This window comes from Humulus lupulus, chromosome 2 (genome assembly GCF_963169125.1).
Source record: "Humulus lupulus chromosome 2, drHumLupu1.1, whole genome shotgun sequence".
Taxonomy (NCBI): domain Eukaryota; kingdom Viridiplantae; phylum Streptophyta; class Magnoliopsida; order Rosales; family Cannabaceae; genus Humulus; species Humulus lupulus.
Genome location: NC_084794.1, coordinates 251,892,059 through 251,906,564, shown reverse-complemented (window position 1 = coordinate 251,906,564; position 14,506 = coordinate 251,892,059).

Genomic DNA, 14,506 nt, shown 5'->3' with positions numbered 1-14,506 from the left:
GAATTAGAGTCGCGACATGGGCTTAAGGGCCGTGACTTTAGCAAAATCAGAAACTAACCAAATCTGGCAGGAAATAATGCCGCGGCATGCCCTTTAGGGTCGCGGCATGATGAGTGGCGGAGAGCAAAAAAAATATGGATTTTCACACAGGCCGTGTCATGGAGTTTAAGAGTCGCGGCATTTGAAGACAAAGGCGCAAATCTCCTGGGCATTTTGAAGACACGCGTCACGGCATGGAAATGCAAGGGTCGTAATGTGCCTCCCTGAAGAGAAAAAATATATTATTTAGGTTTTAAACATTATAAATTAAGATATGTATTAGGGTTTTCTAATTACAAATTTTCAGAGAATTCTTGGATTCGGGATTAGCAGCTGTTCAACATTATTGATCTATTTTTTGTCACATTCTCTTAGTTTTTAGTAGTTTAATTTTATGTTTCTAAGCAATTATTTTATGATTTTAGTCATGTCTGATATGAACTAAACATTTGTTCTAGGGTTTAATGTAGTCACTTGGATATTTGTTAATTTTCTATGAAGTTTATATAATTTCTTCTTCTTCTATCCCTTATCTATATGATTTGTGCTTAATGCGTGTGGATAATTGATCACTATTTACATGATTTATGATTTTGATTCGAGATCCGAGAGGGGAGAGTTGAATATTCTATAATCATATAGACATAAATTGCATATAGGACGATAATACCTACATGGTTTGTGTAGCGTTTAGGGTATCTATGCATCATGTCTGCTATATGTTAAAACTTATCACATATATGTAGAAAGTTTGCATATAGGTTGAAATCTTTTTATCTTGAAAAAGAATTAGGATTGTTTTAGTTAACCCGCTATTAGGATAGAAATTGAATAATTATATGCATTGATTAGTAAGATTAACAGGTTGAAAAATTGATGAAGTTAATACCCTAGGTTTTTAAATTCTTGAATCAATCTTTATTATTACAAAGTTTATTTCAATTTTAAGGCTTAGTTTAAAAATCACTCTATTTTTGACAGCCAAATAGAAATTTAAAAACAATTATTGGTAATTGGTTTATAGTCTTTGTGGGCACGATACTTTAATTACTATTTTTTTACTTGAATCGATTGTGTATACTTGCACATCATATTTTACCGATCAAGATTTTGGCGTCGTTGCTGGGGACTATTTAATCAATATCAAATATAATTGATTCTTGATTCTAATTTGGTTTATATATTTTTTATTTTTATTTTTTTCTTTTTCCTTTTATTTTTTTTCTATGTTTGTTGTTTGTCTTGCATGTAACTTGAGATGTCTCATATGCAAGTCCTCATGAATTTTGTTTAACTTGAATTGGAGCCTTTATACAAGGCACGGTGGAGATACAAAGCTTTGCTAATGAGGTTCCCATACCATGGTTTGTCCAAAGAGTGTCAATTAGAGGTCTTCCTCAACGGGTTGAATGTCGAAGCAAGAGAATGGGTAGAAAGAGGAGATGGTACCACCAATTTCTACCAAGAATCCGTGGATGAAGCCTATTGGATGTTAGAAGACATGATGAAATACAATGAATGGTGGTATAGGAATTGTTCAATGACCAACCAAGGGTGGGAGATAAATTATAACAATATGGAGCCAGTTTTTAACACTTGCACTCAAGGATCAAATGAGGAAAATTGGGATAATTTTCAAGAAGAAATTATAGTAGAGAAACCTCATCAAGTGGTTCAATCAAGTTCATTGGAGGTATTGATGATGTTGTATATGGCTAAAAATGACGCCTTAATTCAAAGCCAAGATTCATCCTTGAGGAATTTGGAAAATTCAAGAGTGAAAGAACAAAGTGAAGAGGTGTACTTGGGGACTGGTAAGGTTATGAAGCTACCAATGGAAGAATTTGAACATCAAATGGAGCCCTCTTCAATTAAAAATAATGAAGAAAAAAAGAGAGAATAATAATGTCGAATGCTATCTCTACCCAAGATGTGGATACATTGTTTGAGCAAAGTAGTGAAGAAAGGTTGAATCCACCATCTCCACCTTCATTAGCATCATTCCTTGGCATCCATCATGCTTATTTTTCCAAAGAAAGTCAAGTTGAACATTGGAGCTCATCAATTCCAAATCTAGCCAAGCTTGAGGGCATTCACAATGACAACCTTCAAGTTGTCTTGTATGATGCTTATTATGGGCGTCAATCACTTATTGATGCATCGACAAATAATTTTATATTTTCAACCTAAGGAGGACAGAAAACAAGCGCATTTGGAGGCATTCCAAATTTTTTTATTTATTTACATTTTTTTTAGATTTATTTAAGTTTTGAATTATGAACACTTTAATTTTAGTATTTTGAGTATTTATTTTTATTTGATTTTAATCTCTATTAAATATGAGAATAGTTTGAGTTGTAGCGCTACTTCGGGCTCCAGCAGAATGAACTATGGGATAACCCAAACTTTTTCTTTCCCCATTTTCGATTCACCTTCTCAATCTATATTATGTTAAGCAGTCTGAGGTGACAGGTAAGTTTCTTTTCCTTAGCTTTTATTTAAACATTGGGGACAATGTTTAGGTTAAGTATGGGTTAGGGATTTATTGTTTTGTATATATTATGTTATTTTGTTAGTCGTGTTGTTTTGTGTTTGTTATGTTTTGTCTGGGTTGTTTAAAGTATTAGTTTAATCAAGTTGACAATGATTAGCCAATGATAATATGATTGAATGGCGTGTTGTATAAATTGAATGGGAATGAAGCTATAAAAATCCATGTGCTTGGTTCAATATTTCTTTCCATTTTTACATTGTCCACTTAAATGATTTAGAGCTTAATCATGATTTTTAATAAATTTTGTGTAATTGAAATTTTTTTATGCTTGCTGAAAGTTGAAATTAAAAAAAAAAGCACTTATTATGAAAATGGTGTTATCCTAGAACTTGTTTGCTTGCTATTTGAGACAAAATCCTAGATTATGCATGTTTAGGAAGATGATTTAGGCAATTTTTTGGAAAGATTGAGCCTTTCAAGCCAACATTGATTTATTGAATCCTTTGTTACCCAATTTTGAGCCTAATTTGATTCTTTTTCTTTGACACTTATTTTGAGCTTATTTGAAACTTTGTTATTTTTCCTTCCCTTTGATATACCATGAGCATATGAAAAGTGATTGGGAAATGGTTTGTAAAGGGGTTTATATTTGGAAATTTGTGTCAATAGAAGAAGAAAAAAATTGAGAGAGAAAGAAAGAAAAAAATATATTGATTATGATCTACACTCCAATTGAAAATACAAAGAAATAAGTTTGGGGAGTGTAGTATCATTAAATGAAAAAAAGGAAAAAAAATTAGTTTGTGAATTCTCTCTCAAAATAAAGGAAATTTGGGATTGGTTTTTGGCTTTTTGAGTGGATAAAGGTATAATTGTTTGGTTGAGTGCTTATGGTACATTTTGAGCCTAAATGACTTTTTCATCTACCTTTACCTAAGCCTTCAATTATAAACTGTGAAAGTCCTATTGATTTCTTAGCATGTGTTTTCTATATTAGTGGAGAGTAGTAAGTATAGCAAGCTTATAGGATAATGATATTAATTGATTGTAATGAAAAAAACTTGGTGAGCATGAATTAATTCGAATGCATTTTATTTATTAATCATGATTTTGAGAGCTTTTATTTTTGTTTGGACTTAAGTGAATTGGAAGAATGTTTTGACTGAAATTCTAGATTATAAGTTGATTTTCTTGAAGATTATATAAGTGTGTTAGTCATCATAGCTTGAGGCGTGAATTATTGTTGTCGGCTTGATTCAATTGTGTTGGTTGTTTAGGTTTTGAGTTTTTTCATGTGAGTTTATGTCCTTTGTTCAAGGGCAAACAAAGAGTAAGTTTGTGGGAGTTTGATAATTCCATTTTAGTGTCGTTTTAGGATGTGTTTTTGTGGTAATCTTGAGTCTTTTTGTTTGTTTTGTGAAAGATTATGCTTGTGTTTGTCTTTGTTGTAGGATTTTGCTATGAATTATGAGCTAAACGCGGAAAGAAGAAGAAATGGTGGAAAAATGAAACTTTTGGTGGTTATTCGAGTCAAATTGGCATCAAGGAGGAGTTAGAAGAAATTTTGATGAAGGTCGGACTGAAAATGGTCATGTTTTTAAAAAAAAAATAGAATTAGAGTCGCAACATGGGCTTAAGGGTCGCGACTTTGGCAAAATAAAAAATTACCCAAATCTGGCAGGAATTAATGCCGCGGCATGCCCTTTAGGGCCGCGACATGATGAGTGGCAGAGAGCAAAGAAAATCTGGGTTTTCACACAGGTCGCGGCATGGAGTTTAAGGGCCGTGACATTTGAAGATGGAGGCGCAAATCTCCTGGGCATTTTGAAGACACGGGCCGCAGGATGGAAATGCAAGGGCCACGGTGTGTCACGAGCCAGCTATTTGGGTACTCCAAGTAGACAGAACGTGCGGCACTTGCAGACACTTCAAGTTAGCAAGTCAGCCTACAACACACACCTGCAGGCAAACAAACTCAGTGGTTAGCCACAAACACATCTCAGACATGCAACGGGCAATAACAAAGTATGAGCAAACACAAAGAAAGTCATTCCTTGGAACGTCCACACAACACAAAGCACACAACCAGGCAAGTGGCATGCGATGGCCCAACAAAGATGACAAACAAGTAACACATAGGCAATAAGGAAGCATACAAGGGAAAGTATGGATAAACATTGTTTTATTAATATATAGCCTTGATAAGGCAAGGGAGTACATAGCTTTGGCCCCTATCTGCTGGTGGCCATGGTGCTTCCCTAAGTCACCAGGTCACCTCCCCCTAAGGAGCCTTCTAGGGATACAAGGTCTTCCCAGTAACATATATGATTTTTGTCTGCGAGACATATGCATAATTACAAAATTATCAATACCCTACCCCATGAGGTTGAGGTTGCTTGGTGCAAGATTTGACTAATGATCAAGCACCAAGGCATGCTCACTTACAAAATGGCCCCATGTGGTTATGCCAAAGGGGCAGCACGCCAAACTCTCCCCCACTCAATTCTTCGGTGTCCTCAACAAAGTAGCTTGTAGATCTTCAATCTTTTGTGTGAGCTTCTTCAAGTCTTCCACCCTCTCCCAGCTGATCTCGTCATCTACGAGCCCCATCCATTTTACCAGATACTCCTTATGCTTTTTACGATCAGTGGTGATCGTCCTCTTCGCCAGGATTTCTTCAGGTAGACGCTTGCTCCTTGGGTGAATGATGACTCCTCCTCTGGTTGACTGGTTGCACTCTGGATTTGCTGGATCTTCATGATACGGCTTCAAGTTGCTGACGTGAAGGACCGGGTGTATCTTCATCCATGCTGGTAGGTTGACTTTGTAGGAAGTTAGGCCAACTTTTTAGATGATTGAGACCGAACCCTCGTACTTGTGAATGAGTCTGATGTCTTTGTCCCCTTGGAATCTCAACTGTTCGGGCCTCAACACCAACATACCATTGATTGGCATTGAGAAAGCGGCGCAAGTACTCCTCCAACATACCGTTGAATCTTTCTGTCTGCCCATCTGTTTGTGGATGGTAGCTCGAGGATATGTTCAATTGTGACCTCAAGAGACTGAATAGTTCGGACCAAAAGGTCCCAGTGAATCTTCCATCTCGGTCACTAACAATGTTCTGGGGAACTCCCCAATATTTGACAATATGCTTGAACAATTGTCGTGCTGTCTCCTCTTCCGAACAGTACTTCAACACCAAGATGAATGTTGCGTACTTCGAGAATCTGTCCACGACCACCGAGATCGCACTTAAATCCCTTGTCTTTGGTAGGCTAGTTATAAATTCAAGCGACACAATCTCCCATGGTCGGCTTGGGACTCGCAACAGCTCTAACAACCCAGGTGTCTTGTTCCTTTCGACCTTGTCTTTCTGACAGACGAGACAAGTCTTGGTGTACTCCACTACATCATCTCGCATTTGTGGCCAGTAGTATCCCTGCTTCAAAAGGGTATGCATTCTCTGCCACCCTGGATGACCTACCCATAAGGTGTCATGACACTCGCTTAGTAATGTCTTCCGCAAATCTCCAGCTTTCGGAATATGCAAGCAGCCCCCTTTGGCCCACAGAAGATCATTCTCCACCCAGAACTGGCGAGTCTTGCCTTCTTTCACGAGCTTCGGGATGGTTCTGACAACCGGGTCTTTCTCCAGGTTTTCTTTGATGCGCTCCTTGAGTGGAGTGTTTACCACGCTAGCCGAAAAACTAGCCAAGATCTTTAGAGTCGCCAATTCTACTTTACGGCACAAGGCATCAACTGCCTGGTTCAAGCGTCCTACCGTGTGTGTGACAGTCAGAATCTCGTGATCCGTAAGGGGAAAGACCGGGTAAGCTGTGCAATCCCATACCGCCTGGGGAAGGTCAAGTGTGATGATTCTAAGACTGTGTAGGTATGGGACTGCACAGTTGAAGATGGCTTAAATAGATTGATGGGTACTACCTACATCAGCAAGATGCATCTTCTTTTTGGTAGACCATCACTTGAGAACTCCAAAGTTAAGCGTGCTTGACCTGGGGTAATCTAGGGATGCGTGACCTCCTAGGAAGTTTTCCTGGGAAGCATGTGAGTGAGGACAAAGCACGCTGAAAAGACTCGTGTTGGTTTGTAGGGCCAGTGGTCATTCCAGAAAGCAGCCATAGTGACGTGGGGCGTCACAAATGGTATCAGAGGGTCTTACCTCTATGTCCTTGAGTTCTAAGGAGACAGGAAACCAAACCTAGTGGATGAATCATGACCGTGCGATCAGAGCGTGATTAACGGCTAGATCTTCTTCGGATGGTCACAACGGGGTTGAGAATCCGACTCGGGGCGAGTCGAGGGGTAATTTGGGTATTAGTTATTATATGGGGTTATCGGTTTATGAAAATAAATATTTGTAGATATATTTGAGGATAGAATGTCTAGGAGGGAATATTGGGGAAAATTTACCATTTTGCCCTCGGGGACGTTCTGGTACCCCGAGCCTTGAGGTAACCACATAGATTAAGTTAGATAAAACAAAATAGAGGAATTGTTGGGAAACTTGGAGAAACCGACCTTAGACTCTACCATATTCTCTCTTTACTCTCCAAGCTGCACTAAGGGGAAAACTCTTGAGGAAAAGTCAGGGAAATTCAAAGTTTCAAGCTGGGAAAAATTGGAGAATTGTAGCTTGGAATCTAAGGGTTTGGCTCAGAAGTATTATCCAGCAATGGTAAGTTTTTATCATGTTCAATTGTATCAACTTATTAGCTGGTTTAAGGTTGAATATCTGAGTTTGCATGTTGGCTGAGGTTGTAGTTTGTTCTTAATGGTTTGGCTGAATTTGGAGCTAGTCTCTGTTGGGTTTTGAAGCTGATTCTGTGCTAGAAATTATTATGGTGATAAATTGGGATTGTTAGTTTTGTTTTGGAGAAGGAAATAGGGGCCAAGTTTGAGGAGGATCTTGATAGACTCAAGATGGACTCTGAATTGGAGAAGGCCAACCTACCGTGAGTGTAGCAGGCATGAGGCGGCGTGTACATGTTTGGCCAGCCTGGCTGCCACAGCCAGTGGATTTTGGGAGATGTTTGTAAATAAATCTAGATTTTGTCGTTTAGTCGACTTGGTTCAATTTATATGTTTTAAATGTTTCTAAACTATATTTTGGGATCCCGGGTGTTAAACTTTTATGATTTTCAATGAAATAGAATTGTTTCTAGAGTTTATCCTCTGTTTATGGCTTAATTACACTATTTGACCTAAAACCTCGATTAGCGAGTTAAATGCACGTTTTAAACTCACTTAGTAATGGCTCTAAGGAAGTAGGGCGTTACAACTTTGACCCAGCTGGAAGTGTGGCCGATGGGGACGTCGGGCCCGTAAGGGGGGTGATTGTGATAGTCAGAATCCCGTGATCCGTAAGGGGAAAGACCGGGTAAGTTTTGCAATCCCATACCGCCTGGGGAAGGTCAAGTGTGATGATTCTAAGACTATGTAGGTATGGAACTGCACAGTTGAAGATGGCTTAAATAGATTGATGGGTACTACCTATATCAGCAAGATGCATCTTCTTTTCGGTAGCCCATCACTTGAGAACTCCAAAGTTAAGCGTGCTTGACCTGGGGTAATCTAGGGATGGGTGACCTCCTGGGAAGTTTTCCTAGGAAGCATGTGAGTGAGGACAAAGAATGCTGAAAAGACTCGTGTTGGTTTGTAGGGCCAGTCGTCATTCCAGAAAGCAGCCATAGTGACATGGGGCATCACAGTGTGCTCAAAACGGAAGTCGAATTATGCCCGAACTCCTGCCATCGAGCCTGCTTAGGGGTCAGTTTCAGCTGTGTAAGGAAATGACTAACCGCTGCATTATCTATCTTCACCACAAACTTCGACCCCAGCAAATAATGTCTCCACACTCGCAAGCAATGGATAACCGCGAAGAGTTCCTTCTCCTAGGCAGTATACTGCCTCTCAGCTTCAGATAGCTTGCGACTCTCATATGCTACCGGGTTGTCTTCTTGTACCAGTACCCTTCCCAAAGCATAATTTGATGCATCTGTCTGTACTTCGAAGGTCTTGCTAACATCTGGCAAGGCAAGAACAAGATTCTTCATCATGGCTTCCTTCGAACTCTCGAATGCTTCAGCACACTTGTTAGTCCACGCCCAAGTTACACCCTTTTTCAGAAGCTCGGTCAAGGGTGTCACTCTTCTTGAGTAGCTGTCCACAAATCGCCTATAGTAGTTGGCTAGGCCCAAGAAAGAGCAGAGTTCTTTCACGTTTATGGGGGCTTTCCATTCTTGGAATGCCCTCACGTTCTCCAGATCCATACGAATTCAGCCATGTTCCACAACGTGGCCTAAGAACTTGATGCTCTCCTCTGCGAATGAGCATTTCTCGCGCTTCACATATAGCTGGTTCTCTCTTAACTTCTGAAACACTTGAGCCAAGTGTTCTTGATGCTCTCCAATCGTGGCACTATAAACCACGATATCATCCAAGTACACCACCACGAACTTATCTAGATACTCATGGAATACTTGGTTCATCAGTGTGCAGAAAGTGGTAGGTGAATTTGTTAACCCAAACAGCATTTCGCGAAACTCAAATGCTCCACATCGAGTAATGCACGTTGTCTTTGGTTCATCCCCATCTGTGATCCTCACCTGGTTATAGCCCGATCTCAAGTCCAACTTTGTGAAATATTTGGCTCCACTTAGCTAGTCGAACAAATCAGCGTTCAGAGGGATAGGGTAAGTGTTGCGAACTGTCACCTTGTTGAGAGCCCTATAATCAATGCACAGTCTCAAGCTCCCATCGTGTTTCTTCTGGAATAGCACAGGTGCGCCAAATGGCGTCTTTGATGGTCTGATGAAGCCTGCCTCCAATAATTCCTTTAGCTGCTTCCTTAACTCTTCTAGCTCAAGGGGTACCATTCTGTAAGGCGCTTTTGTTGGAGGTTTTGCTCCCGACACAAGCTCTATCTGGTGATCAATCCCCCTTCTTGGCGGCAAGGCTTTAGGGAGTTTATCTGGCATCACATCCCCATACATCTTCAAGACCTTCGTAATTTCAAGTGGAACAATCTCTTCCACTGTATCTTCGAACACGGTGGGTACCGCTACATAAGTGGGCTCCTATTTCTTCACACCCTTCTTAAATTGTAAAGCTTATAGAAGCTTCACACCAGAGGGTGGTTTCACCTTTGTAGGCACCATTGAAGGAGTCTCTCCCATTATGAGCAAACTCCCAGTAGCAGGAATCGGGATGGCACCTTTCTCTGTTAGGAAGTCAATTCCCAAAACTACATCAAAGTCGTCCATATGGACCACCACTAAGTCAGTCTGTCCCTCCTAAGTGTCGATCTTAACTTTTATGCCCTTAGCCACTCCAGTTGTGGCCAAGGCCTTGGAGTTGACTGCTTTCATGCGGCCTGCATCTTTCTCCAGTTTTAGTCCCAGTCGCTTGGCTTCGAGTTCTGAGATGAAGTTGTGGGTGGCGTCAGTATCAATCATCACGCTTTTGGTAGGCTTGTAATTGATGGTGGTATCCACGAACATTAGCCCCTTCCCCAGGGTCTTCTTCCCTTTTTCACCATGCTTCTTGAGAGCATTCAACAGGTGGACAACGCCCATGTGCGTGTACTCTTCATCCTCTTCTTCTCCTTCGCGCTGTTCTTCTTGGCCAATGAGGGCATTCAACATTCCCCTGTAACGGCAAACTGCTGACTTATGTGGTCCTTTGCAGAGCCAACAAGCTACCGAATTCTTCCCTACAGCAGCATCTGTACCGCTTGAAGAACTAAACTCTGCTATCCTCATCTCTCCCCCACTCTTGCCCTGCCATGACTTCCCAGACTTCTTACTCCCAGCCCTACTTGAGCTGGTTGGAGGGGTAGCCCTTTTTGGCAGGTTGCTCTCCGGAGTGTAGTCTATCAAGCGTTCAGCAGTAGCTTGAGCGATGGCTAGGTCATACACACACTGTCTTTGAAGTTCTTGCTTGGCCCACGATTTCAATCCTTCGAGGAAGCAGAAGAGCCTGTCTACTTCAGCCATGTCCTTTATATCGAGCATTAGTCCCGAAAACTTCTTCACATATTCTCGGACTGTCCCGACTTGTTTAAGCTCTCTCAACTGGCGTCGAGCCATGTAAGCGACATTTTCTGGCATAAATTGCATCTTCAAGTCTCCCCAAGATGTGATGGTGCATCTACCATTCTCGATGTCATCATACTTTGTCCTCCACCACTCCCCAGACAAGTACATGGTAGCCATGGCAACCTTTCCTTCTTCAGAATCGGCCTGTACGGCTCTAAAATAGTGTTCCATGTCGAAGAGAAAATTTTCCAAGTCCTTTGCGTTTCTAGCCCCGTTATAGGGCCTCGGCTCAGGCACTTTAACTTGGCCATATTCCATACCTATCGGCCCCGTTGCAGGTGCATTCCCAACTGCTTGCATGGTTAGGTTTACCTTTGCAGTTAGCTCAGTCATTTCTTCTCTGAGCACGCCAACTACCTCCCTACAGTCTTCCGTAGTGTCATTTATGGAAACTTGTTGTTCCTTCAGCATGTGCTCCACCGCCGCAATGTGCTCTTCCTACCGAGGGGAAACAGAAGTACTTGTTAGAGTGTTTCTTTGCTCCAACACGATTATTATGGATAGGAGAACATCGTTTTCCTTCTCTAGTGCATCTATGCGATTGCTTGCATCTGACGATCCAGAGATATGACTTGCAGAGGAAAGATCCCTGACCCTTTCGTCTAGGCCATCTAATTCTCCCACATGCTTCTCAAGTGCTTCGATCCTTTCAGTGTTGCTCACCATTAGTGTGTTTTGCCAAGCTTTCTCTAACTTGGCTCTGATACCAACTGTCACAGGCCGGCTATTTGGGTACTCCAAGTAGACGGAAAGTGCGGCACTTGCAGGCATTTCAAGTTAGCAAGTCAGCCTACAATACACACCTGCAGGCAAACAAACTCAGTGGTTAGCCACAAACACATCTCGGACATGCAACGGGCAATAACGAAGTATGAGCAAGCACAAAGCAAGTCATTCCTTGGAACGTCCACACACCACAAAGCACACAACAAGGAAAGTGGCACGCGATGGCCCAATGAAGATGACAAACAAGTAACACATAGGCAATAAGGAAGCATACAAGGGCAAGTATGGATAAACATCGTTTTATTAATATATAGCTTTGATAGGGCAAGGGAGTACACAGCTTTGGCCCCTATCTGTTGGTGGCCATTGTGCTTCCCTAATTCACCTCCCCTTAAGGAGCCTTCCAGGGATACAAGGTCTTCCCAGTAACATATATGATTTTTGTCTAGAAGACATATCCATAATTACAAAATTGCCACTACCCTACCCCATGAGGTTGCTTGGTGCAAGACTTGACTAATGATCAAGCACCAAGGCATGCTCACTTACAAAATGGCCCCATGTGGGTGTGCCAAAGGGGCAGCACGCCACATGGTGTGCCTCCTTAAAGAGAAAAATATCTAATTTAGGTTTAAAAAATTATAAATTAAGATATGTATTAGGGTTTTCTAATTACGAATTTTCAAAGACTTCTTGGATTCGAGATTAGCAACTGTTCAACATTATTGATCTATTCTTCACATTTCTCTTAATTTTTAGTAGTTTAATTTTATGCTTCTGAACAATTGTTTTATGATTTTATTCATGTCTGATATGAATTAAACATTTGTTCTAGGGTTTAATGTAGTCACTTGGATATTTGTTAATTTTCTATGAAGTTTATATAATTTCTTCTTCTTCTTTCCCTTATCTATATGATTTGTGCTTAATGCGTGTGAGCAATTGATCACTCTTTACATGATTTATGATTTTGATTCGAGATTCGAGAAGGAAGAGTTGAATATTCTATAATCATATAGACATAAATTGCATATAGGGCGATAGTACTTATAGGGTTTGTGTAGCGTTTATGGTTTCTATGCTTCATGTCTGCTATATGTTAAAACTTATCACAGATATGTAGAACATTTGGATATAGGTTGAGATCTTTTTATCTTGAAAAATAATTAGGATTGTTTTAGTTAACCCACTATTAGAATAGAAATTGAAGGAATTATATGCGTTGATTAGTAAGATTAACAAGTTGAAAAGTTGATGAAGTTAATACCCTAGGTTTTTAAATTCTTGAATCAATCTTTATTATTGCAAAGTTTATTTCAATTTTAAGTCTTAGTTTAAAAATCACTCTATTTTAACAGCGAAATAGAAATTTAAAAGCAATTATAGGTAATTGGTTGATAGTCCTTGTGGGACCCACAGATGGGAAAGATTAGAGGGGATAACCTAGCTCGAATAGCTAAGGACTATACAGTAGCGGGCATGAGTTTAGTTAAGGTATAAGGATTGCATTTGTATTCTGATGGACACTGGGAGTAGATGGGAGATGTTGAATGATTCTCATACTATTCCTTATTCTCTACATCCAGGCACCATAAAGATGTATCAGGATCTGAAAATTTTATAATGGTGGCATGGGATGAAGAGGGGCGTAACTAAGTACGTGGCAAAGTGTCTGACCTATTAGCAGGTCGAGGTGGAGTATTAGAAACCAGCAAGGCTACTATAGCCTTTGGGTATCCCATCGTGGAAATGGGAAGACATCACGATGGAGTTCGTAGTGGGATTGCCCAGTATAGTGGGCAAGCATGATTCAGTTTGGGTCATCATGGACTGGTATACAAAGTCAGCTCACTTTTTACCAGTGAGGATGAGTAATACAGTTGGTCAGTCTGAGAGGACTAACCAGATACTGAAGGACATGCTGAGAGAATGTGTATTAGGCTTTGAAGGGTCCCGAGATAGTTTAGAGGGCCACTGAGGCTATGGAAAATATTAGAGCTTGGATGCTCGCTTCTTGGAGTAGACAGGAAAGTTATGTTCATTCGAAACGCAGGAACATGGAGTTCCAAGTGGGAGACTATGTCTTCCTTAGAGTTTCACCGTGGAAATGGGTGAAGAAATTGGGGAAAAAGGGCAAGTTGAGCCCTAAATTTGTAAGACCATTTGAAATCCTAGAGAGGATTGTTCAGGTGGCCTATAGATTGGCCTTACCTTCGGCATTGTCGGCTGTATATAATGTATGTCATATTTCCATGTTGAGGAAACATGTTTTAGATGAGACTCATGTGTTGAGATATGAAGATCTGAGACTTCAAGCAGATATCTCCTATGAGGAACAACCAGTCTAGATATGAGGTAGAAAGGATAAGGTTTTGAGGAGAAAAGTTATACCTTTGGTTAAGGTATTATAAAGGGACAGCAAGGTCGAAGGAGGGACCTGGGAACTGGAATCAGATATGCGGGTTTCGTATCCCGATCTGTTCATATAAAAATTTAGAGGACAAAATTCCTGTAAGGAGGGGATAGTTGTAACGTCCCAAATTACCTAATAAGGCTTAGGGCCAGGATGGAAATTTAGGAGAATTATGTGTATATGTGATATATATGTGTATGATTATATGATTATGTGAGTTATATTATAATATGACTAGATATGCATATTTAGGTGTATTAAATACGCATGTTGACCCGTTTCTTATAAGAAGGGAAATTTTCGTAATTTGTCCCGTTATGGGTATATTTGGAATATATGTGTGAGACCACATTATTATGTGGATATATTTGGGTTACTCGACATGAGGTGATCATAGGGAGCAAGTTAGCGGGAAAGTCACAACGAGATCTAATACCTGACTCGGGGTGAGTCAAGGGGTATTTAGCAAATTACCGGGATATCGGGTAATAGGAGTAAATATTTGAGGATATATTTGGAGTTAGTGAGATTAGGAGGGAATACCGAGAATATTGACCATTTTTCCCTTGGGAACGTTTTTTGGTACCCCAAGCCTCGGGATTAGCTTAAGTGACTTAAGCCTTAAGGAAGTAAACACTGAAACACTCAGCAACACCAACCAACGCTGTCTCTCTTTCTCTCATTCTCTCTCTTTTTTCTAAAGGAGTTAATTGAAGA